We start from the raw sequence: 26,653 nt of genomic DNA on the forward strand, positions 1-26,653 counted from the left end.
GGGTGGAAAGATGAGGCTCAGCAAGCGTGTCTGGTGCTACCCCGAGCTCCCATCACTTCATGCTTTCCACATCCTCCCATATCTCCTCGCTCCCCTTTCTGCCAACTGCTTTTCCTGCTTGAGGGCCCCACCCCCTATTTTGGATACTTACCAAAAGGCAGAAGGGTCCTCTGCCTCCCTTCTCCCACCCACAAAAGCCTGCCAGGGGAAAAGCATCAGATGTGAACGGTTGAACCTGCAGTGTAGTTTATGCAGTTTACGTTGCTATGATCTTTCCCCCAGGGGTATTTGCCTTTCAGTTCCTTGCTTTTTGTGGAGTGAAACACTTTGATGCTGGAATCCCACTCTATCTTCTGATCCATGGTCTGCACTCAATCGTTTTAGGCCCCCAGGGTAGCGGATGAGTTTTGTGTGGTGAATGTGGTGTTGTTTTCACTGTTGTTTAGTGGTAAGTAGGTATCACTCTCCAGTTTCTCATAGAGCCCACTGTTGCTACCAGTTCATTACATCCTCATTGTGGCTGACCTGGTCTGAAGGTATTTGTGTATGTGGCCCCCTGCAAGAAGCATTCTCATTTCTGGAGTTTTCAATTGAGAAATTACATCAACACCTCCTATAGTCATTCCCCTTCTGTTATTTTCTTCCTTAGGCAGTTCTACAGATAATACTCTATCAACTTGTACCCAGAGTTGGGTAATGGTTACAAGTGTTCTAGGATTCCTTCTCATCACCAGGAGGGAGACCAGACTTTAGCACCTGGTACTAAGGCTTCATTCAACTGTTACTAAGTTGTTTCTCACATACACAGAAGAGAATCCAGGTTGATGTTTTTCTTAAAACACAACAAAACAATTTGTGATGATTTTAATTGATTCTTAAATGAATGGGTGAAATCAATTATTTAGCCCACGATGTTTCATTTTTCAACATGTGAAGGGAGCTTATCAAACCCAGCTGCTAAGGCATTTCATCAGCAGGACTAGAGTCGTGCATCTCTGGGCGGGGGGAGAGGGTGGCTGAGGACGATTTAGGGTTTAGGGAGGCAGGTGGGACCATCCTGGGAAAAGCATTCTCAGACGATATATGGGTATAGACTTTGTTGACACCTAGGTCATGTGGGGAGATGGTGCATGCGATGTGGTGCCTACTGAGGTGAGAAGGGTCAGCTGCATTAATTGAATGTCTGATTCAGTTCACAAGCATGAAGTCCCCGCTATGAGAATTGCCCACCCCCCACTCCCCCCCGGCCTGTGGCATTGCGACCTGGTGGAGGACTGCTTTGCCCAGCATACATCCCCACCTCTGACCCAGTCATTATTCCCAATTATCATCCATTTCAAACAGCCAGTGATAGCATGTGTGCATCAAGGATCACAAAAGAAATTTGGATTACGAAGAATAGAAAAATCTGTCCAACATGTGGCACCACTAAAGAGTTCTGGCTGAGACATATTTCTTATGGTCATCAGTTGTCTGGAAAATAGATGTTTACTTATAGGGAGTATATTAAGATCTTTTCCATTAGGCAGTATATATCCTGCATTGTATTTTCCCTTACAGAAAAGTATGGTGGAATAAACCTTTAACTGGCGATTCATGGGGCAAGGAAAAATATTAAATAGCAATACTGTTCTATTTTGGTATTTCAGCATATTAGAGAGAAAGAGAAGCTCCAGGAACCTGTCTTTGGAAGGATGGTCTTTTTAAAATGGCATGCTCCATTTAAAATTACAAGTGAAATATTTGCTAAATATAAATTATATTTCTTAGAGAAAAAAATGTCCCTAATATTCAGCAAGATCTTAAACACTCTGGGTTTTTCCCTGAGCCATCTATCTTCTGATGAAAAGGTGTATTTTAATAAGACTGGGTATATTCTTTGCATCAGACTCTCTCATGTCTCTTATGAGTTTGTTAGTTGATGACAAGTTTATGTCGCATAGAAACTTTTTTTTTTTTGTACAACTCTTCCAGAACAGAGACTGGGCATCACAAGACCAGTGTCCTATCTTGCTTTTTAACACATTGTAATTTCTGTGTCTCTATTTTCTTAGCAGACTTGTGCCCCCACAATACCATTATACAAATGGATGCATGATCCCAATGCTATAAAGTTCTGAAACATCTTCTAGTGCTAAAAGAATCAACCTTTTCATGACAAGTTTGATCCAAGTTGAAGCCAGTGGGCATGTGGTCTGAGCAGCTCATCCTGGGTGTGTGGCCATCCTTGGGCGGTGTGCCACTTTGCCTAAGTCTTGGTTCCTTTCTATGTAAAATGAGGCAATAGTACCTCATATTTATGATGAGGATTAAATGAAAAAAAAAATATATATACCTGAAGCATCTAGGAGAGAGTCTAGTAGACAGTTTGTATTCAATAAATGCTAGCTGTTGGGATGAAACTTTCAGTTAGGTGAGAGAGGTTGGCATCTGAGAACCTTTAAAGCTTAAATGATGGCATCTGACAGAAGCAGCAGCTGACTTCCTAGCCCCCTCTGTCCCAGGCTCTCAGTCAGGGCTCAGTACATATTTGGTGAATGAATGAATGGCCACCAGAACAAGTTCCCGAGTTTGAACCCCCAGACCTACCAGTGCAACTGACCAATTCATTTTGCCAGATCACACATTCCACATTTTTTTTCCGTCTATTTTTCTCAGTAGAATGCACCATTTCAATTAGAAGCAGGGAAAAACTGTTAACTATTATTCTGGAGCTCTCTTAAGCCACATCCACAAATATTTATTGAGGACAAGACTGGTGAGCAGAGTGGAGTCAGGGAAAAGAATTCTCAGCATGGTTTCTAGAACATAGCTCTGCAAATATATAAGACATGGTAAAAATCAAGGGCGGTGGTTTATTTTTAATTTATTTTCAAATTTTAATGATCTAATGGCACGAGATGAATCCTAACCTACTTGCACTGGTTTGTTATTTACTTCCCTGCCAAACACTCATTTCACAGTATAAGATCACCTGAAGCGTTCAGACCTGCTATCCCAGTAAGAGAGAGTCCTTTCTCAGCTGGTGCCAAGGGGATCTCAAGAGGGCTTGGTAAGCCTCTAAGATGAACTCTCTCACCTTCCCTACTCACTCATCATGTGGGTGTTGGGATTTTGGAGCAGAACTATGGAGAGATGAACTGTGTAAGGGACCACCAACTACTTTTCACTTCTCAAATAGTGCATCTTGCTTTCTCCTTTGTAGTATCTCCTTATTTTCTTGGTTTCACAGAACTGTTTTAATAAGAAAGTTTTGAGAATATCCCGGGATTATAGTCTTTGAATGAACTTTCATACCACTAGTATAAGCCCCTTTGGTTTAAAACTGTTCCTCTTAAAAGCGTCTACTTATAACTACCAGCTGCTGACTCTTTTCTCTCATGCTCGTGAATGCACACACAGACACAGATAGCGTGCACATGTACATACACACACATATGCGCATACACACTCCCTCAGAGACACTGTGTATATGTAAACATCCAGAAGGAACAATGCATCGTAAAAATTGTCCTGTTGAGTTTGTAATCCAGTGTGAATTACTGAGTGCTGATAAGTAAAGGAAGTTCAACCAGACAGTTTAATCCTCCAATTTCCTGTCTTCTAATCAGCCCCTGATTCTTTTGGTTTTAAATTAGAAACATTCCTGACAATATTCGGGACAGGTGAAGGAAAATCAACTAGAAAATAAGGAAGGACAAAGCACTTATTTTACTGTTTAAAGTTCACAGGAGAAATATGAGTGTAATAACAGGAAATCAAGATTTTAAAAAAGATAGTAGAAGTACATAGGCTAACTTAAGTAACCAATCACATTTCTGGATGAAGTACGTTTGGATCATAATTTGATTTAAAGAAAAAAATAGGAACATAGCTTAATGTATCTGTTTCTAAGTATAGTAAATGGTACTTTGAAAAATGTTGTGTAAGGCTAACCAAAAAGAAAATGATAAGGATAATTTCTTAGTGTATGTGGGAGAAAAATATCTACTTCATTCAATTGATTATTGTTAATACTGTGAGAAAATAGTTTTTGCGGTGTACAGAGACCTTTGAAATTAATGCATTTTCTTAGATTAATTAATAGAGTTGCACATCTTTATAATGATCGATAAAAATAAGGCAACTGTATATTTAAAAACAAGTTCACATGGAGTGTGTAAATGCTTGAAATAAATGTGTGTAGATCTGTTTATCATGAACACTTTCTTTTGATAAAATACTGGATGCTGAGCAGATAAGATTTATTATTTTTGGAATTCTCTGATTGTAATTCTTTTCATTTTATGGCTATTGTAGTGAATTCCAAGTTATTTTACCCGTCATCATGAACGAGCTAAAGCAGATGCACAGAAAAATTTTCATTAAGCAATGTCTTCTTAGGAATATGGAAGCCAATATCTAACAAAAGTTGTTTCATTAAGAAATAACAGTTCAAAAATTGAAACAATAAATACAACATAAGATGTGAAGCTAAGCAAATAACAACAAAAGCTTTGTATGAAATATGAGTTTTTGTGTCTGCAGCGGTTAGGACTGCCAATCATTTGAAAAGTAGGCTGGAGTTGAGAGTTTTTTTAAATTGTTGAGCACAGAAAGACAGTATTTCATAGAAGTACCTTGCTAATTTATCTATTCCTATGTCTATATATGCATAAATGTATATTTTTTAAAGGCATTTACATTATAAGGCATAGCATATCCTTCCTGCTCAAGCATTTTCATGGCACACAAAATCTGAGATGTAAAAATTTAGATAGCTCTTGACTGAAAAATTGTATGGCAATTTCTAAAGAGAATACTTCCAAAATAGGTGCTTGGGAACCTAGGATGGGGTGAGGGAGAGGCAGCATGATTCAACAGCCTTCATTTAATAGTCACCGTGAGGTTTTAAATTTGATCATAGAAGCAAGACAAATTTGTAGTTCACATAAAAATAATGCTATAGTATCTTGTTATCAGCTAATCATTAGGAAGAGGAGAAGGTTTATTCTGCCTTTACTTTAATGCCAAGAAGGTAGAATGAAGGTAACTCCGTTGGTTAGAATTATATTCTGAAGCATATACAGACATTCAGGGCACTTCCATATCATTGGGAGTGAAGGAAAATTTCACAAGGGTTTTCCGGAGTTTTATACCGGAAGGTTTCAAATAGAGATGTCACAACATAGCTAGATTAAGTTGATACGTAATATCTATGTCTTGATTTGCATGATTAAAGCATTAGAGAAGTGACTCAGATATCAAAAGATTTCTCATAAGTGGCAGCGCCAAAGGTAATTACTGTTAAAATGTACATGCTTGAACCCTGGTCGCTTGTTAACTTCTAAGTTGTTTACAACTTCTTGGGTTGGAATAAAAGTTTTCATTTGACTTTTGCATATCAAGACCCATTTCTTATTTCATTTTGATAACGAAAGTGTATTTAGCATTTCTTATACCCTACGTCCTTCAAGACATTAGCGTCAGCAAAAAAAAAAAAAGTGATTGAATACAGAGAAGGCACTTCTCAGTATTTCTCATTTTAAAACACTTGTTTCTCAGACAAAAGTAGCTTTATAAAGACAAAGCTAAAATTTGTACTTCAAAAAGCCCCTGATTAATTTAGTCAACTGCTCTCCAATTAGTTATCAAAAAGTGAAGTTAAAACCCTACTGTAAGCCAGGGTACATTAGGAGAGGGGGTGGGGATGGAGAGGGAGAGAGAGGAAAGATGAGAGGTTGTTACTCTCAGTCTTTGATTAACTGGTTTCTTTCATTCTAGTAGGGTCTTTATTATTTAGAAAAATAAAAATGATCCGAGGCTCTCTCTCCATTCTCACCCCCAAAATTTGGAGTAGGTAATGGATGTCTACAACCTGGTCCAACATATGCCCCCAAACTAAAACAAACAAACTCATTTGCCATACAAATTGTTTACGATTCATTAAAAAGCAAAATTGCATATCCCGGTGCTGGCAGCTGAGGCCGAGCCTCCACGGGCGGAGGGGGCATTCACTGAGTTGCCTTTGTATGCTGGGAGGACCAAGCCGGAGGTTCCCACTATGCAGCCTGGAGTCTGTGCAGCCAGATGACGCATGAGGTAATTTTAAAGCTTTATTTGCCTTTAGTGCGAAACTCAGATCTTGTACTGTTCTTTGGTTAAAGAAGCATATCAGCTAGGGGCATGTCTAAAAATTTCTTTTTTTTTTTTTTTTTTGAGTTGGGAAAAATTGTTTGGGGTGACGAAGGGGTGTGGAGGGAGAGGAAGTGAATGCTATTCAAGGAAAGATAAGAGCTAAGAGAAAATGCAAAATTTGTTTTAATTAATCCTCTCCCTCCCGACACCAAAGTCCTCAATTTCCCATCAGTAATGGGAAGTTTACATTAGAATTATTTGGAATAGGCAGATCTAAAACACTGTGGTCTGTGGTCATCTTTGAGGGAAATAAAAATCGATTTATTCTCTATGGTAGCTTCTACAAGTTCTTTAAAGAGCACTCTGATTTCTCACTCCTTTTCAAAGCAAAGATCTACAAGGACTGAAGTGGAGAAACTTCCTGTAGTATACAGCCTAAACAGCAGCATGTGAGCTTACAGCATTGTTTATTTTTAGTCGACTGCATTGCTAAATGTTTCCACCACTTTTATATTTTATATTCCCGGCGGTAAAACATCTGTAAAATAATTTTAAATGAAAAGCAACTTCCAAGTAAACTTTACATAAAAGAAATGACAGTTTTCCGAGTTACAAAAAGAGGAGCATTTGGTGATCTTTGCAAGAAAGAAAAAAAAAAGATGACACAATTTGCCATAAAAAGTAACAGTCTATAAAATCTATGAACTCTTGAAATACAAGGAAGTAGAATGTCACCCAGAATATGACATCAGCGTACAGTTTTTTTTTTAAACTTACAACTTAGCTTAGAAAATAATAGCTAAACCAATCAGTATGTTCATTTCTAGTGTTTAACAAGCTGTATAAGGCGAAAGCAATAGACAACATCACTGCATACAAGCAAACCTTGTTCTTGCTGGCAGAAACTCTTATGGGAAAACAAGTGCCCTGAATAAAAGTTCAGGATGGAAGTGAATAGCCTACTGCTAGTCTAATTAACCAAAAGCGGCGAGTAACACTGTCCTGAAATCACTGGTAAAGTTTCTAAGGTCTAGTTAAGAAATTGCAAGTTCAAACACATACCCACAACCACCTTAACTCAAGAGTCCTTAGAATGCACATCCTGCTGCACCCCAAGAAGCAGCCGAATAGAATCCTGCAGAAGCTCACTTTTAATAGTCTCTCAGTCCTCAGAATTCCTAAAACATGCCAAAATGATACCACCACTGGTCCAGGAAGAGGAAAGGAGAACTCTTCCCGGACAGCATACAATGAAACCAACTTGTCCCGTCTTGTAATTCCATTCGCCAGCCCCCTCCAACACCACTCTCTTCCTCTCTCTCCCTCTCATTTTTTTTTTTTTTTTTCTTAAACCGATATCTATGTGAAATGAGCTGAAGTTCACGGTCCAGTTAGGAACGGATAATACATTCATTGTCCTGGCAGCAAACTTTTTTTTCACTCCCTGGAAGAATTCACGCTTGCCGCAAGAATAATAATTACGGAAAACTAGAAATGCGCTGCTAACGAATTAATCCTTAACGGACACCACCCTAACGAGGGCGGTAATGATTTGAGGACTTTCTTCCGCACCGGAGTTGCATCTCCCGTGACAATAAGCTATTGTGCATCCTCCCAACTTGTTCTACCTCTTATAGATCCAGGATGTCAAAGGTTGTCTGGCCTGCTTGACCGTGACATGTGAGTTAACTCATTCTGCGGCTGCAGGGTGGAACTTTTACTAAAACTTTATTTGGACCCAGAATTTTGAAAAGACAGGGTGTGCGAGTCTTTCCCACTCAGCGCTAGAGTTTCTGAGAGACTGAAGACCTGCTTTGACATAAACAAATGGGGGAAAGTTAAATGAGGGCTGTGGGTCCCGGATGGAAAACAGGGAGTGGGGACCCAGAGGTCTCCCACAGGTGACTTCAGGCCATCCAATTAATGGGTCAAACAGCCGAACTCACCCAGGGTTAGCTTCTCCCAGCACCCAACATGCGTCCTCAAAAAATACCACAGTCATGGAAAAACCACACACCCCGGAGTCCCTGAAAACAAAAGTAAAGAGGATGTAAAGCTAGACAGAGGGACTAAAACCTGAGGGCCAGGACAAATGTCTCTCTTTTTTTTAAACCCCAAGGTCGACTTGGCTAAAATATCCGCCTCTACCTTAAAACTTCTGATATTCTCTTATAAAAAATAAAAACAAACAAGCAAAAAAACTGAAACACAACGACTCCCATTCACTGTCCTGTGGAAAAGCAGGACAAGCCTTCCTGGGAACTCAAGTCTCAGAGTGGCAGAGAGAGGATGGCAGGAGGGAGCAGTGTGAGGCTGCCTCACTGAAGAGTGTGAAAAAAATCAAATGTGAATTTGATGAATGTGAGGTCTGGGACATTTTGTCAAAGAGGGAGGGAAAATAGAAAAGGGAAAAAAAAAAAAAAAAAAAAGCAGCCCCGGCTGCCAACTCACCATCCACCAAGTTCTGGCCGAGATGTCGTAGCAGAGCTGCCATTTGATGGAGCCGTCGGAAGCTTTCCCTGCCATTACGCTGTCAGCAAGCTTCATCTGATGCTAACTCACGGGAGATAAGACACCTAATTGAGAAAACATTTGCAGTGGCATGTGGGGCAACATGTAGTCCGGTCCATACCATATGGAATCATGGGTAAAAAAAAAAATCTCCTTGACAATGAACCAATCTCTCACAGACCCAGTGGCAAGGTGAAGTGGAGATGAAAACTCTTCTGCTCCTAGCACTGTCTTCTCTCTCCTTTTTAAAAAACAAGAACCCACTGCAACACATCAAAGCGAGGCGGTTAAAATTAGGGCTTCATCACTCAGATGATTTTGGTCTGCAAGGTTTTTCCTTTCCTTCCAACAACCAATCCCCCCTCTTTTTTTTTTTTTTTTTTTTTTTAAGGAGAATAAAGAGATTTAATAGGACAAAGGCAGGTAGTGGACTGCGGAGGGATCGCCACAGGCTATTAGCCTAAAATTTCTGCTTGACAGATGGAACTGCTTAGAGACTATCATGCGATGTTTTGGGCTTTTTTTTTCTTTCTACACCGCCCCCCCTTCTTCGACTTTAAGTCTGATTCAGTATCTGTTTTTCACAGCCACTTTTCTCAAGAACGTGAGCTGTGCATTTAAAAAAGTGTTTAGTTCAGTTTTCTTGTCTTACACATCTTGTTGGAAGCAAAGCAAAAAGTCTAAAACTAAATCTGTGGACAGCTGAACAGGTTTTCCAAGGAATAAAAAAAAGTCTGGGAAAGAATATTTTTCCTTACTTACCTTATTTTTAAAAAATGATTCATCAGTTGATTTGGTTGTGAAGGAACAAAAACAGGAGAGGACAACATTCAGGTCCCTTGCTTTTTGGTTCTGCTGGTGTTGTATTTACGTGTGTGTTTTTCTGGGAGGAAATACAGTACTGATATTTCACAAGTTCTCATCCAGGTTAGGTACTATGTCTATCTTTGGGTGTACCTTTTTATAAACAAAAGTTAATTCTGGGCTTTTCCATTGTTTGTTAATAAAGTGATTCAGTTATTTTCAACCCAGGTTAACACAATTCAGGCTAAACTTGACTGAGGACGTCCTTATTCAGGGAAAATTGCATCTGATTTCCTTACTGTAACCAAGCCATCTTCTTCGCAGGGATTTTTAGCCACACATCCTTTCTTTAGCAGGAAAAATAAACCACCACACAGACCTACCAATAAGAATGGCTGTAAAAATAATTTTTTTAAATTTAACTGAGACCTCCAAGAAACTGCTGAATTTCAAGTCATTTAACTTTAGGACTAAGATGGGAGAAAGAAATAGAAAGGATGTCTTGGATTTGTTTTATTTTATTCTTGCTAACTGTGTGAAATTAGGAACTGCAGAAATACCTTTATAAGAATCATGTACCAAGCACATCCCATTTTTTTTTCCTAAATACAAATGATTTGCTCATCTCTGAGAAACTAGCAGTGATATTATAATTCTTTATACCCCAGGTCTCCTGTATAGGCACTCCGGAGCATGGGAGAATTTATCTCCGGTATTTTTCAGGGTAACTGAACTGTGATTATTTGAAAAGTTGTGCATTTACAGCCAAACTATCCAACAGATTTTTTTCTAGTCACGTTTTCAACTGAATAATATTTAGATGAACTTATTCAGGCACAGTATCAGTTCCAAAGAGGTGAAATTTTGGTGGCTTTTGTTTTCCTATTTCTGACCTCTTCCTTAGTTGATGTTATTTTAACCACTTAGCATCAGCAAAATGGCTGCTTTGACAAACATAATTCCGGCAAAGCAAATTTTATCCGGTTGCACCTGAAATGTTTTAGCATTTAAAGCACGATCTACAGACTGCTTCTTGCAGAACGAACCACAAATATAGTAAATATGGCATTTTCCCCCTTTCTCATCCCTCATTTAATGGGATTTCTCCAAATGAGTGTAGGAGGTGGTATTGGAAATGGTTATCAAATATGGATATTGCCATTACTCTTAGAAGCATTTTGTGGTCTTTATTATTTTGGTGTCACCTCTCTGTTGAGAAAGAGAGTCGGTAGCACAGGAAACACTAAGTTACTTTAGGTGTCCACAGCAAATGGACCTTGCCAGTCAAATCAGTTGTTACCTTGTATAACTGCAACATCATTAAAATGACCTAGTCTTTCTTCAGCTTACCATTTGGAGAACGAAATAGGAAAAGAGTTGAAAATTCTGTATAAATGTAAAATAGCATAAACCAGAAATAAAAGGGAAAAAAGAAATGAAGTAGCATTCTGCCTTTGAATCAACCTCTTGTTCCATCTCATCCTTTCCAGCTTCCTCTGATAAGCAGACAAAACCAAAGTTCCCTTGCTTTAGAATCTGCTCAGCCTTCTTCTAGAGCACAAAGGCACGAGGGTATTTTGGATTCGTGGGTCCAGGTTCATGGGTACAATTTCTAAATTTGTCCCGCAGCAGACTCTGAAGTTGAAGGTGTCTCTGATCTGAGTAGCTGCATTTCTGAGACTCAGAACACCCCACGCACACACGTTGTTTATGAATGAATGGGGCATAAGGTAAACTGGAGTCCACATTTCACTCTGTGAATGATGGAATACCCGGGAGGATTTTACAGGAGATGGCAAAGTAGTTTTGAACAAAGAAATGAGAAATATTATTGGATAATAGTGTTTTAAATCCAAAACAATTAGGTGCATTTAACTTTATCATTGTTCTCTAAGAGGCTGGTGGAAACTGTCCTTTCCCATATAGCAATCAGTCTTTTCACAGTGTGGCCTGTTGTTAATAGCCTTAAAACAAGATTAAATAAAACATGTTAAATATTGCAATTATTGTGGGAAATAAAATTATTTGGTGAGCATAATGGGGAGCAATTCAAGCATTTAACATGATCCAGGAAATGCTACTCCAAACAATTGCATTTGCTTTATGCATTTTTCCCCTTTGATTGCTGACAGATGCCTTTTTGGAAACAAACATCTAAATGGTTTGCTTTCAGTCAGAAAAAAATTTAACAGAAAGTGGCTACATGTTTTGAATTTAACTCGTGTCATTTGAATACTTCTTCCTACTGCACGTGAATGAATCTGAGGCAAAAACAGCACTCTTGTCAAGAAATGAGCCCATCCGGACTGGAACGAACTGACTTCCTTGGAACGTGTTTTCTAAGAAGTAGAAATCCCCTTAGCTATGAAGTCAAATGGTGGGTTAAACTGCTGGGCATAGATGAGGAGTATGGCCTGACTGACTATGGGGGAACATTAGAACAGGAATCGTTTTCTCATAACAAGAGCCCCCCGGGGCAAAGAATAAGTCACTTTCCAGCCTCTTTCTGGCGGTCTGTGGCCAATGCTACCAAGTCAGCTACCCACCTGCCTTGGTTGAATGGAAGAAGCTGGACTGAGGGACTGGGACATTCCCATCTGTGTGTTTACTGCAGTTCATTTGGGTGAAGACTTTGAAGACTTCACTGCCAACAGGTGTGCAATACCAAGGCGAGTTTTTGGTTTTTGTTGTATGCTGCTAAAAGTCAACATGAAATGGAATATTAATGATTTTCAGAGGCTGGATAGCAGAGTCATTGGAAAGACAATTTCTGAAGCCCAATTGCCCATATGCTGGCTTGGTTAGTTACTGTGTGACCACTCCCAGGTTACTTAACATCTCTGATTCTCTGAGCCCTGATCAGAAAAATGAAGATAGCAATTGTTATTAAATACATACACACACACACACATATATATATAAAGTTAGTTGCAAAATATGCATAAAGTCAATAGTTCCTGATATGTAACAAGTTTTCAAGCGAAATTATTATTTTGTTATTGATGTTTTGTTACTATTATTTCTTTGTGGAGGGAAACCCCTTTCTTTCTGCTTCTGGTTCTGCCCTGTGAGACTGGGTTAGGTCCCTTCATTCTGTGCTTCCATAAAAATCTGTGCCTTGCTCCATTCAGCTCTTAGCACCCTTTTCTGGAACCATCTGCCTCCCAGTCAGCCTTCCCTCCTGAACCTTGAGATGCTTGAGGGCAAGGCCCGTGTCTTGTTTATCTCAGTAGCTATGAGGTCAAACTCTATGATGGACAGACAGTAGGGGCACCTTAAATAGTGAGAGAAAGATGGTAAAAAGGCACAGAACATTAGCTGATTTGAAATTTGCATTCATCTCATATTTTAAGAGCCTTTTCATTTACCTTGGTTTGAACTACTGACCATTCTAGTACAACATCTGCCTTTACTAGTTAACACCCTTCTTCAAGACCCCAGTCTGCAGTGATGTCTAGCACCTTTGAATTTCTGTTGCCTTCCTTATCTGTATCATCCATTGGTACTCGCAGAGACAGATTATACTCTTATTTGTCTTTAATGAACACAGGTCATTCATTTATTCATTCATTCAGTCATTTAGTAGAAACTTTTGCAATGTTGGCAACTACCTTTTTTTTCCTTTTGAAGCTTTGTTTCTAGGGCTATTAGAAATTTGAAACTTAGAAGAGCAACTTGATTTTGCATGCAATAGCTAACATTGAGTGCTTCCTCTTAGCTAGGCACCATTGTAAGATTTTTCTTTTCAGATAGGTCCTATGAGGTTGGATCTATTACTAACCCTATTTTAAAAGCAAGAAAACAGGCTCTAAGAGTTGAAGCAACTTGTTTTGGGTCCTGGAGCTGGAGATGGAAGAAGTATTCAAGGCTAGAAATTATGACTCCAGAGCTTCGCCAGGCTAGGGCTACCTCCAAACCATGAAAGCACTCAGCACCTGCTAAGTGCTTGTTGAGGTACTTTCAGGTGTGATATACCATTTAAGCTCTATAACAGCCTAGAAGGTTAGTATTATTTTCAATTTGCAGGTCAAGATCCAAAAGGTAAAAGCCTTGCCTAATGACACATACGAAAGTTTGAAGAGCTGAGACAGCCTGGGACTTACTTGACAAGAAAGCCCATGCTTTTCCTGTTCTAGTTAGCTAGCTCTCAGAAGATTTTAAAAAATTTCTTTTGTATCATTGGTTGTTGAGCTTAATGAAACAACTCTCCAAATGTTTGAAAATAATGAAATTAGAAATGTACCCTGTTGCTGAAACTGAAGTTCAGTTTAGGGCAATGGGTATCTAAGACTTGAAAAAAAGCTCGTGTGGAAGAGAGATTATCTATAGCTAAGGAAGGTCTCGGAGAAGGCAATGGCACCCCACTCCAGTACTCTTGCCTGGAAGCTCCCATGGACGGAGGAGCCTGGTAGGCTGCAGTCCATGGGGTCGAGAAGAGTCGGACACAACTGAGCGACTGCACTTTCACTTTTCACTTTCCTGCTTTGGAGAAGGAAATGGCAACCCACTCCAGTGTTCTTGCCTGGAGAATCCCAGGGACGGGGGAGCCTGGTGGGCTGCCGTCTATGGGGTCACACAGAGTCAGACATGACTGAAACGACTTAGCTAAGGAAGGTCTTTTCTAACTTTAATCAGGTGGAAAATCCTAAAATGATGTTCAGGACGTCACTGTCTAACAGTGAAAATAAAAATGTCACTCACGTGTAAGCTTTGGAACCAGAGGAAGAATCTACACAAAAGGATAGACAGTCTAGTTCTGCTGAAGCCTAGAAAAATGCCAAAGTCTCTGGTGGGAGATTTAGCCCTTTATGATGAAAGTATCAAAGTCTTTTGCACAGGTACTCATATTACTAGGCATGAGTGTGGGGACTTAAAAAAAAAGCCAAAATAAAACAGTGTCCCAAGTCACCTGGCATGGTTTTCTCACCGTATGGCAGAAGCAAATGCCGCAAAGCTGAAAAGGGCAGAATTGAAGAAAATGCCAGGGGGTCCAGACAGCCCCATCCATTTTAATAATATGCCCAGAGATTGTCCAGATTTTTGATCTAGGATATGCATTTTTTTTGCTCAAGATAAATATTGATATTTTTTTTCAGCAGAAACTCACCCGCCTGTGCCCCGTGAAGAACTGGGTTTAGTGGCAGTTCTTGTTCTTCACTGCCATTTAGAAATTCTCTTTTATTTTCTCTGCATTTTCTGTCAACCAGCTGCCACCCAAGATTGGACTAAACCCTCTGCCCCCTGTTAAAAAGGAAAAAAAAAAAAAAGGAAAGGAAAAACATGCACACAACCCAACCCTCTAATAAGTATATTCACAACTTCTATGCAAGGCGCTTAAGAAAACTAAAAGGTTAATATATTCCAACTAGATGTTGGGTATAGAATGTCAGATCTGTCAAATTTCATTATAACTTGCTGCTCATTGGAAAAGATTTGATTTCTTTTGCCACTGTCCTACTATGTTCAAGTCACAGACTGCCAGCAGCAGCTCACTGAAGGCCACAGGCTGGCAGTGAGCGGGCTCGAGTGGGAAACCAGCCGCAAGGACCATCTGTTTCCGATTTCTAGCTGAGCCAAGATGTGCAGTGAAGTGCATTCCATTCACCAGGCCAGCTTCTCCCCTGCTCAAGTTATTAGTGTTACAAGTGAAATTATCTTTTCCAAACAGCAGGGGAGCTATAATCCTTATGGAACAGGACTTTACAATACACACAAGCACTCACAAAACACACACCCACACACACACACACCATTCAGGCACCCTTTGTTCAAGTTGTGCGGAAGGCTTCTTGTCAATTTAATTATAGCCTTCACGGGGTTTATAAAGTATGTTTTATTAAGCATGATAACCTCTGCGGCAGCAGCATATACATTGGCCTCATTTAGTCTAATGGAATGATCAAGTATCTTTAGGATGCTTTTTGTGGGCATGGTTAAAAATGACAAGATGGATGCATTTAAACCATCTTAAAATGCAACAGCTTTCAGAAGCATAATGGCTTTTTAGTAAAAATCAATGGAAGCCCTCGCTTGGCTGGCCCAAGTGAGCCAGTCTTATGCAAGTAAACAGAGCGGAGACTAGTTAGCCAGCCATGGACTCCTCAAGTGGACAAGTGACTGGTGTCCCCATGTAAGCTGGCAGACTGTAATAAGTTACATTCTTGTGAGTCGGGATTGATCTTTTGTCTCAAGATTGATCATTTTTATAGAAATTTTGAGGTAAAGAAGCAAGACTGATTGTGCGCTGGTATGATAACGATAGCAAAAGAAGTCAGGAGGCCTTAATTAATTAATGTCATACATATGAGTTTAGTAACAACAAATGCTTACCACTGTGCTAGTTGGTCAGGATACAAATAAGATACATGTGGGACCTGCCATCAAGGAGTCTCCCAACTCTAGTGGAGGAGACAATGGAGCAGGCACCTCTGTTACAGTGGAGTGAAACTATGGTGGCTTCTAGCCGTCATTCTTCCACATTCTCCATGCATGACCCTGGTTTGTAGTGCGTTCTCTATAGGCTTCATCGGTAACGTGGAGAGGGCAAAGGCTTACTTTCAGGTAATATTGCTGGAATGAAATTAACTATGTAAAAAGATGAAAGTCAGTGAAAGGAACTTAGCAGGTACTCTACGTCCATTAGTTTCCATTCCTTTCTAGTTATCCCCTGAATACATGACAATCTCATGTATTGAAGAGTGAACCTCCAGCGGGTTTCTCCTTTGTGGTTGAGTAGCATGTTGAATCCAGGGAGGCTGCCTCTTTGGCAGGGTTGTGACTCTTTATTCACATCATTCAGCTCAGGCCACAGGGTTCTGAGAACCAGCCCTGCATAAGGCACCAGACAGTGTCATGAACAATTGGGCACCTAGTGTGTGCTTTTGTATGATATTGAATGAGAGACTGATTTTTCCAAAAAATAAATTTTTTTCTCTTCAAAGCAGAGATGCCATAAATTTGTTTAAAGTTAAGGGAATGACAAAGCCTCTTATTTGGTAGATTAAGAAAATGAGACCCAGCAGAGAGAATCACCTGGAGTCATGCAGCAAGTTAGTGGCAGAGACAGGGCTCCAACCCAGAGGTCCTAATATTTAGTGCCTCTGTTGCCACTGAACCACTTGTTTCATAGCATTTGAAGAGCTGTGTCCTGGATTCTGTAATTCAGAATTACAGCTGGATTCAGAGGCACATGAGACCCAGCCACTGCTGCCTCTGCTGATTATATTATACACCTGGCAGTTGGGCCGCCATGCTTAGTTCCTATTTATGGACAGAAATGGAGGCATCTAGCACAGCCTGCTTATTGGGTTGATGGGAAAGGGAAGGACGAGTGTCCCAGGTGGGTGGCAAACTTTGACTCTTTGGTAAGGCTTAGTGGAGATTTATGTGCAAGAATTTTATTGGGGAGGCTTTCAGGATCAACACCTGAAGGGAAGGAAAAGGAGACCTGGGCAGAGGGAGGAGTTAAAAATCCATGCAGTTTCAGCAAAGGTGTAGCTAATCCTACAGGGAACCCTGAAGCTGGGATCTCCCTGCAGAACTGTACCAAATTGATCAAGGGGACCAGACCTTTGTACTCTTGCAATGACCAAACAATCATTAAATGAAGCTTTGGGCTACATGAATATTTCAGCCAAGACAAAATCCAGAGGGGCTTTTAGCTGAGAATTGTCAACTTCCAATGTTCCCAGTAGCTGCAGGGTATCTAGACGGTATGCCACAGGAGCTAACTGAGCTTAGAGAAGTCAAATGGCTTTCTTAAGGACACCTGCCAAGTTAGTGGCAGACTTGGGCATGGAGTTCATGAGTCCCAGTCCATAGCTTTTATTTATTTCCCAAATGGCAGGGAGAACGCTTCATGCATTATTTGAACAGAATATACCCAATACACCTCTTCTTTTTAAGAGAGCTACATGTCTTTAAACGAACACTGTGAACTGCCATATTCATTACCAGAATGATTGCTTTGGGAATTACCAATTTACAAAGGATTGTCCGTTAATAGATAAATACAGAAAGAGAAAGTCATATTTGTGAGTGAGAAGATAAATCTGTGAGGGATCAGAGACAAGCTCTTGCAAGGTCACATGTAGGAGCACCTTCTCCCATGGAGATGTAACAGTGGGCAGGGAAAGGAAGCCAAGGCAATGAGAACAATGGTGGGCATTTCTTGGCTTTCTCTCCAGTGACTGGCGTCTTTCTCGTCATATACAAAGGTTCAGGAAATGAATGAAAGAGCTATTTGCAGAGTGACACTAAACCCATGCAATCAGATCACTGTACCTCCAAGGAGCTTCTTGGTAGAATAATGTGTTGACATCTCCCTGGAGTCTTGGACCACCAGAGAAGAGAATTTGGATGGGGAAAGTGGGAAGCAATGAAATGAAAAACTGATGTTTCTTAGTCCCTATATTTTCATCTCAAAGACGCTCTCCCATCTGAGCACTTGGTCAGAAATGATATGAAATTAAAATGTCAGCGTCCAAAAGGTTCTGTGCTGTTTGTGGCTGCTCCCATGCTACACTGGTAGAGGAGGGTAGTTATGATGGAGACCATATAGTCTGTAAAGTCTAAAATATTTACTATGTGGCTCTTTACAGAAAAAACTTTGCTGACCCCTGGCCAAGTGAATGGGGCTTAGGATTTGAAGTCCAACAGGCTTGGATTCAAATCCTGAGTCTTCAACATCTAAGTGTGACCTTCAGCGAATTTCTTAAACTGCTTCTATGTTAGCCTACTAACTTGAAAAATGGTCATAAAAGTACTTTACAGGCTTGTAAAGATTGAAGAAGATACTGTCATATAAGCTCCTGGCGCTAGTAAGCCTGAAGTAAAATTATTTATTTAAAATAATTAATGACAATTTCAATATTTTGAGCTATTAATAGCATTTGTGATAAGACAAATATGATAACATTGTGAAATGCCATATTCATTGCCAGAATATCTGCTTTGGGAATTATCAGATAAAAGGCATTGCATGTTAGTAGATAAATGAGGAAAAAGAAAGTCCTATTTGTGAGTGAGAAGACAAAGCTGTGAGGGATCAGAGACAAGTGTTGCCAGAATTTCTCAAAAAAGAATAATTATAGCTGAAATTGATTGAGCGCCTACTATACCCTGTTGCTTTGTCTTGTCTGATCATCATTTCAACCTATGAGTTAGCGAGCATTGTCACTCAATTTTGCATATGAGGAGACTGAGGTTTAGAGACGTTATGTAAATTAAGCAACATAGACAGTAGGAGGCAGAGTCATGACTTGGGCCTGGAATGTTCTGATGCCAAAGTTTCTGCCTTAACTGCTGTGATTTTGTGAACATCTTCTGATGAAAGCAAGCGACCGAGTTTCAGGACCTACAGCAGTTCTTGGTGATCAGCATGTTGGAATATCACTCTGAGTTCTGCAGAAGTGCTAATTTATGGAAATGTTTGTTGCAACTTCCTATACCCATTCTAGAGTCAGTCTTTCAGAGGCTTCTCATGAGAACTACAACCAGGGTGACTCCTTGAGAATTATCCTATTAGGGGCGGCCCTGCCTGTGCTCTGTTACTTGGGTCTGGGGATATGGGTATTGCTGTACTGGGAGTGGATGAACTAGAGTATGCCTGTATGACTAGGATAAAATGCTGTGATTACTAAAATCTGTTTGGTCTGTAAGTATTATTTCTTGACATGGAAATAAGCTCATAAACTATTTTGCCAAAGACCAAACCTAAGCATAATGATCTCAATTTGGTAATTATGTGTGTATATGTATACACTTTCAAAAAGATTGGAAAGGAATATGCCAGGATATTCAGTAGTTGCGTATATCCGGGTTCTTTATATTTCTAGAGTTCGAAAACAATGTTTGTATAATTGTGCAAAAATAAGAAAATACATCTTTTTATGCCTAGTGTGCTACAGTCTATGGGGTCATGAAGAGTCGGACATGACTGGGTGACTGAACAACAACAAGAAAATATGTATTATAAGTGATGTGGAACTATGTACCAAAATACTTAAAAATCCTTAAATTCTTTAACGTTATCATTTCACCTTGGTACACTATCAAGGTAGATAAGTGCTTGGTAAATGTGGAACAACTATCATATACACAGATACATGTTCATTTTAGTGTCATTTGAAATAGTGAAGTTAGAAAAAACATTCAGCATGGCACAGCTACTCTCAAGTATATTATGTAGCTATGAAAGAAAATGTTTGCAAATGGAAAATGCTTATAATACTGTAAACAAGCAGGATACAAAACGAACATACAGAAAGAGTGTAGTTCAGTGAAAACTCAACAATCTATTCATTAAAAGACAGAAAGAGCACACATTCAAGTGTTAATGGTCGTGTATATAATTGGTGGAATTATAATTTTTCTCCTTTTTCTTCTTGTCTGCGATTTCAAAAGTTCCTGTAATGAATGGATACTATTTCCATAATGGAAACAAATGTGCATAAAAACCTGTTAAAATTGGAGATCTGTGTCTATTGCTGATTAGTTTTAATGACTGCCCTCTCTGCCCCCACCCCCCCCCCCTCCCCAACAACTGATTGCTTCTCTGTTGCCTCTTTGCTTAGCTGGATATTTCCCAGGTTCGGAGAAGGCAATGGCACCCCACTCCAGTACTCTTGCCTGGAAAATCCCATGGCTGGAGGAGCCTGGTAGGCTGCAGTCCATGGGGTCGCTAAGAGTCAGACACGACTGAGCGACTTCACTTTCACTTTCCACTTTCATGCATTGGAGAAGGAAATGGCAACCCACTCCAGTGTTCTTGCCTGGAGAATCCCAGGGACGGGGGAGCCTTGTGGGCTGCCATCTGTGGGGTCACACAGAGTCAGACACGACTGTAGCGACTTAGCATAGCATAGCATAGCATAGCATATTTCCCAGGTTAGTCACAAGAAATTTAACAGGAATACCAAGCTGGGAACCAGGAGATATGGAATCTACCCAGGGCTGTGCCACTGTCTCTCTGAATATTCCTGGCTGAGTCCCTTTTCTTCCCAGGGCCTCAGGTTCTTTATCTATAAAATGAAGATAACTTAGATGAGATCAGGGGTACCTGGAGATTGGACTGAAAGAGAGAGAGAGGTCTCAATAACAGTATGTAGTGATTCATATTTATTTTCTTTTTTGTATCTTCTATAGATATTTTCTTTGTGGTTATCATGGGATTTATGTAAAACAGGCTATTTTAAGTTGATAACAACTTAATTTCATTCACAAATGAAAATTCTATTCTTTTGCCCACCCCTTGTGCTATTTATGTTACAAGTAACATCTTTTTAATATAGCATATCTATCCATTAACATATTTTTATAGTCATATTTTTATACATTTGTCTTTTAGCTCCTTCAGTATATATTAAAAGTGATTTAATACCACCATTACAGCATTACAATATTCTGTATTTGTCTATACATTTACCAGGGAGCTTTATAGTTTCATATAGTTTGAGTTGAATGTGATGTGAAGTCGCTTAGTCATGTCCAACTCTTTGTGACCCCATGGACTGTAGCCTACCAGGCTCCTCTGTCCATGGGATTCTCCAGGCAATAGTACTGGAGTGGATTACTATGATGTTACTGTATAGCAATCTTTTTAAAGGACTCCACTTAGCATTTCTTGTAAAGACAGGTCTAGTGGTGATTAACTACTTCAGATATTATTTATCTGGGAAACTCTTGACTTTTCTTTTTTGAGAGAGAATTTTCCTGAATATAGTATTCTTGGTTGGATTTTTTTTTCTTTCAGTAATTTAAATATATCATTCCATTCCTTCTGGCCTTTAAAATTTCTTCTTTGAAATTTGTTGATAGTCTTAGGAAGGCTTCCTTGCAGTTTTCTCTTGCTGCTTTCAAAATTATGTCTTTTTCCTTGATTTTGACAATTTGATTGTAATGTGTCTCTGTGAATTTCTTTGGATTGATCCTAGTTGAGATCAGGTGCACTTCTTAAATTCAGGTGTCTGTTTCTTTCCCTAGATTGGGAAGTTTTTAAGCCATTATTTCTTCTTTTTTTTCTTCTCTTCCTCTCTGAGACTTCTATAATACATATATCATTCCACTCAGTGTTGTCCCATAAACCCCTTAAGCTTTCTTCATTCTTTTTTATCCTTTTATGTTTTGCTCATCCAACAGGATAATTTCAAATGACTTGTCTACAAGTTCACCGATTCCTTCTTCTCAGTCAAGGCTGACATTGAACCCCTCTAGTGGATTTTTCTATTAAGTTATTGTATTCTTCAACTTCAGAATTTCTTTTTGTTTTTATTTATATTTTCTCTCTTTCTTTTGATATTCTCATTTTGTTCATGAATAAATTTTCCTGAGCTCACTGAGTGTCTTTTTGATGGATATTTGAAGATTTTTGTCAGGTAATTTGTATACTTCTGTTTCTGTAGCCTGGTTTCTGGAGATTTTATTCCTTTGATTGGGCCTTGTTTCTGTGTTTCTTCATGTGCATTGTGTTGAGCTTTGCTGTTTAATCATGAAGCTGTGTCTGACTCTTCGTGATCCCATGAACTGCAGCATGCCAGGCTTCCCTGTCCTGCACTATCTTTTGGAGTTTGCTCAAACTTATGTCCATTGAGTCGTTGATTTTATCTAACCATCTCATCTTTTGCTGCCCCCTTCTCCTCTGGACCTCAATCTTTCCCAGCATCAGGGTCTTTTTCAATGAGTTGGCTCTTTGCATCAGGTGGCCAAAACATTGGAGCTTCAGCATCAGTCCTTCCAATGAATATTCAGGGTTGATTTCCATTAGGATTGACTGGCTTGATCTCCCTGCTGTCCAAGGGACTCTCAAGAGTCTTCTCCAGCACCACAAGTCAGAAGTATCAATTCTTTAGTGCTTAGCCTTCGTTTTGATCCAACTCTCACATCCATACATGACTACTGGAAAATCCATAGCATTGACATCAAAGCTTTTTGGCAAAGTGATATCTCTGCTTTTTAATACGCTGTCTAGGTTTGTGTTGAGCTTTACATATTTGAAAACACAGTTGCCTCTCTCACTCTTTATAGTCTGGCTTTGTACAGGAAAGATCTTCACTAACCAACATGGCTAGAGATTCTGGGGGCCTCTCAAACCTTTCCTGGGGTTGCCAATTAGAGAGGTTTGTCAACTTTTTCCCTGGAGCTTGTAGTCTTTTTGTTCCTCTGGTGTCTATGGTATCACAAGTTTTCTGGTGCTGCCAAAAATCGCTGATTCTCTTTTGTTTGATTCTCTTTTGTTCTCTGTGGTCCCCAGGTGTCCAGGGTATGCCAGTTTCACAAGTGCTGAGTCAGGCAAAAAAGAAACCAATCCCTCTGTGAGCCCCTTGAAAATCTGAATGCTGGATGCACATTCCACACTTTTCTTTCCCTCTCAAGAAAGAAGCCACGAGAGTGTTTCCCTCTGATCCTGATGAGCTATGCTCGTTTCTTTCATGGTGTTACAAATTCTGTGATGTTGTCATAAACTGCTGAGCTCTCTTTGGTTCTCTGTGATGCCCAGATACTCAAGATATTCTGGTTCCTAATCAGCACCTCACATCAGGTGAGACAGAAACAGTTTCTCAGGTAGCTGACCCCCCCAAAGCTGGAGTGTTGGACATATATTCCACTCTTCTCTTTCTATCCCAAGAGAGAATCCATGAGTTAGACTTTTCCTCTTGATTGCAACCTGTGCCAACTTGGGGAAGGAGGTGATGTGGTTGAAATAAAATGCCTTTTCTTACCCATTTCAATGTAGCTATTCTTGCTTTTGAGAATGCTTTGCTTGAAATACCGCAACTTTCTAATTTATAGGAATACCTATAAAAGCCTTTTGGATATTGTTTATAAAAGGATAAAAGCCTTTTATGTATTGTTAAGTCAGGGAGCAAGGTCTGGGGCTTCCTCTTCCACCATCATGCTGATGTCACACTCTCATACCTCTTAAATGGTGAGAAAAGAAAAGTTGCTCATATAGCACTCTCATGCACAAAAGCACACTTCCTATTCCCTGACTCTCCTACCTCTGGTCCCCTTATTTCCATAATCTTCCCACTCAAGTGCCTTTACTTCACTATTGCCTAGCCAATGAGCTCTGATATTTCCTGAATATGTACTAAAGTGCCACCTCTAGAGTCAAACCATAGGGGTTTCCTCTCTGGGATTTGCATTGGAGGGCTGTACGTATTACAAGCAAACCAAGAAAAGAGACTTATTCAAGAGCACATGGGCACCTTTGTCTCTTAGGATCTGTTGTTGAGTGGCTGACACAAACCTTTAACCCTATATATCTTCTTTTATGACTCACACCTTTCAGGTCTCAAAGAAAAACTTTTTTGCATGTCTATGTCCATGAGATTTGAGCACAATACTTTTTCAAATGGAACCACTGTTTGAGATGATAGCTCACTTCTTCATATGGCAACAAATTTCATTGTTACGCCTTCCAGGAGAATACTACAAAGTGAGGAATTAAATGACTATTACTTAAGGTTTATAAAATATTATTTGCATTACATCCAATGACTTGGGACTTAGATTGCAAAATATTTGTAAGTATTTACAGCCCTCTTTTAACGATGTCAGTTGCGTAATACTGGTGGATCCTGATGATCTAAACAGTGGTTTTCAACCCTGGTGTACATTAGAATCACCAAGAGAGCTTAAAAAAACAATAAAATAAACAAATGTACTTGGGCCTCACCCCAGACCAATTAAATCAATCTCCAGAGATAGGGTCCATAAAATGCCTGTTTTTTGGTAAAGCTTCTCAGATTATTTTAATGAGTAGCCAAAAACAGAAACAATTGGCTGAAAGGAAAAAGTGAAGAATTTGATTTCCAATCATGTCCCTGCTTCTGTCTCTCAAGTCACACTGATATTCTTGGTGCTCAGTGTCCATACCCATTCTACTGTGGTTCTTGTAGATTGCACAGTTACCCTTTCTGCTTCTTTTACAAACCATCTCAACCTTTATCATCCAGCTAGTAACTTAAAAAAGTTTTATTTATTTGTTTTTAGCTATGTCGGGGCTTAGTTGCAGGATGCGGGACCTTTCAATGTGGCACATGTACTTCTCTCTAGCTGTGGCATGGAGACTCCAGAGAGCACAGGCTCAGTAGTTGTGGTACATGGACTTAGTTGCCCTGAAACATGTGGGACCTCAGTTCCTTGACCAGGGATTGAACCCATGTCCTTTGCATTGGAAGGTGGATTCTTAACCAGTGGACCACCAGGAACCTCCCATCCAGCTAATGACTAATTTTGTCTGCAGACCTTGCTTTCATTGCCCTACCTTTTAGTGACTGCTGCTTCTGTAATTTCCTCTAATTTTAACACATGTATACCTATCAACGAGAGCAGGAACAATGCTGTGTCCATCTTTATGTCACATCACAAGCAGTGTTTACCCATGGCAGGTTTTCTGGAAATGCTTGCTCTTGGTGACTGTGCTTTCCTTAGGGAAGGTGGACAGATTCCACTTTGTAGAGGTAGTGAGGAACTGGAGGAACACAAACTCTTTTTCTTTCAGTTTGAGGCATCTTTAGAGTGAAGGTGAAAGTCCAGGATTTGGGGAAGGATCCTGCCTGTATTGGTAGGGTTTTCCATTTTATCTGATTTCTTCTACTTCCATGCCACGGTGAGGTGTTGGATCAGGCACAATGTTCGTTAAGACAAACAGCTTAAGCCAAAATTCACTGCTATGATAGGGGCCTGGACTAGACCATAGCTTGGAAATATATCTCTTATTTCCATATCTCCTTTGCATGCATGCTTAGTCACTTTAGTTGTGTCCAACTCTGTGATCCTATGGACTGTAGCCCCTTCTCTTTCATGGGATTTCCCAGGCAAGAATACTGGAGGGGGTTGCCATCCCCTCCTCCAGGGGATCTTCCCAAACCAGGAATCAAACCCTTGTCTCCAATGTCTCCTGCTTTGGCAGGTGGGTTCTTTACCACTAGCGCCTCTTGGAAAGACCTTAGATCATCTTTGGTATCACCTAAACATCTCTTGATGTTCCCTTTCTTGGAAAAGGAATCTTAATGCTATTCACACACTCATGTGAACCATTTTAATATTCATTCAACCATTTATCTCTTCATAACTCATTTGTTGAGTACCTTGTTGTCAATTCTGCTTCAGGCCCCATGAAGCCTCAGTAGGGCCTGTCTGCCAGCTGCTGCTGCTGCTGCTGCTGCTGCTAAGTCACGTCAGTTGTGTCTGACTCTGTGCGACCCCATAGACGGCAGCCCACCAGGCTTCCCCGTCCCTGGGATTCTCCAAGCAAGAACACTGGAGTGGGTTGTCATTTCCTTCTCCAACGCATGAAAGTGAAAAGTGAAAGTGAAGTCGCTCAGTTGTGTCCGACTCTAGCGACCCCATGGACTGCAGCCTACCAGGCTCCTCTGTCCATGGGATTTTCTAGGCCAAAGTACTGGAGTGGGGTGCCATTGCCTTCTCCCATCTGCCAGCTAGGTGCCAACAACTTTCAGAACTGGGATGTAGACAGTAATAGTAATTCCTTACATTTTTTTCCCTAGTTTATTTAGCTCAACTGTGCAGAGTAAGCACATTTAGAAAAATGAATCATACCTGAAATAGAAAAACATAATCTTTGCAAGGGCTTCCCTGGTGGCTCAGATGGTAAAGACTCTGCCTGCAATACAGAAGACCTGGGTTCAGTCTCTGGGTCGAGAAGATCTACTGGAGAAGAGAATGGTTACCCACTCCAGTATAGCCTGGAGAATTCCATGGACAGAGGAGCCTGGCAGGCTCTACTTATGGGGTTGCAGAGTTGGAAATGACTGAGTGACTAACACTTTTCAATCTTTGCAAGTGTTTACGAATGCAAGGTAAATAGATCCAGGATTCATACAAACACAGAACTATAAATATAAGGCACATGCACATATGATGCATCTTGATAATATGCATATGCAGAACCTTATAATATGTCCATTTCAAAACTAAATATTAAAATTCTCTTTAAAAATGCCAACAAGTTGCTAATTCATGGTAATTTCATCCCACTATAAAACTTACAATTCCAAGTACAACTGATACATAATTTTCAATGCTGATATTGAAGCCTCAAGTTAGGAATTGGATAATTACTGTGAAATTACATGGCTTTTGGTTTCTATACACACTGCCAGTGGTGACAGGAGGAGGGTTGGGTTCATTTTGTACATTTATAAATTATTCACCTTTTATGCTGGAGTTCTTGATTTTGCATTCATATATTCAA

The 26,653-nt window shown here is 39.9% G+C and overlaps 1 long non-coding RNA gene across 1 annotated transcript in view; it reads left to right on the top strand.

The window, feature by feature from the left end:
- The first annotated feature begins 5,690 nt into the window (after positions 1 to 5,690).
- The window catches only part of LOC123334104, a 163,704-nt gene continuing 142,741 nt past the window's right edge, over positions 5,691 to 26,653 (top strand). The window contains exon 1 of the long non-coding RNA XR_006551877.2: positions 5,691 to 6,081. This is a non-coding gene — a long non-coding RNA (uncharacterized LOC123334104). The remainder of the gene's footprint in view (positions 6,082 to 26,653) is intronic.

This window comes from Bubalus bubalis, chromosome 6 (assembly GCF_019923935.1).
Source record: "Bubalus bubalis isolate 160015118507 breed Murrah chromosome 6, NDDB_SH_1, whole genome shotgun sequence".
Classification (NCBI taxonomy): Eukaryota; Metazoa; Chordata; class Mammalia; order Artiodactyla; family Bovidae; genus Bubalus; species Bubalus bubalis.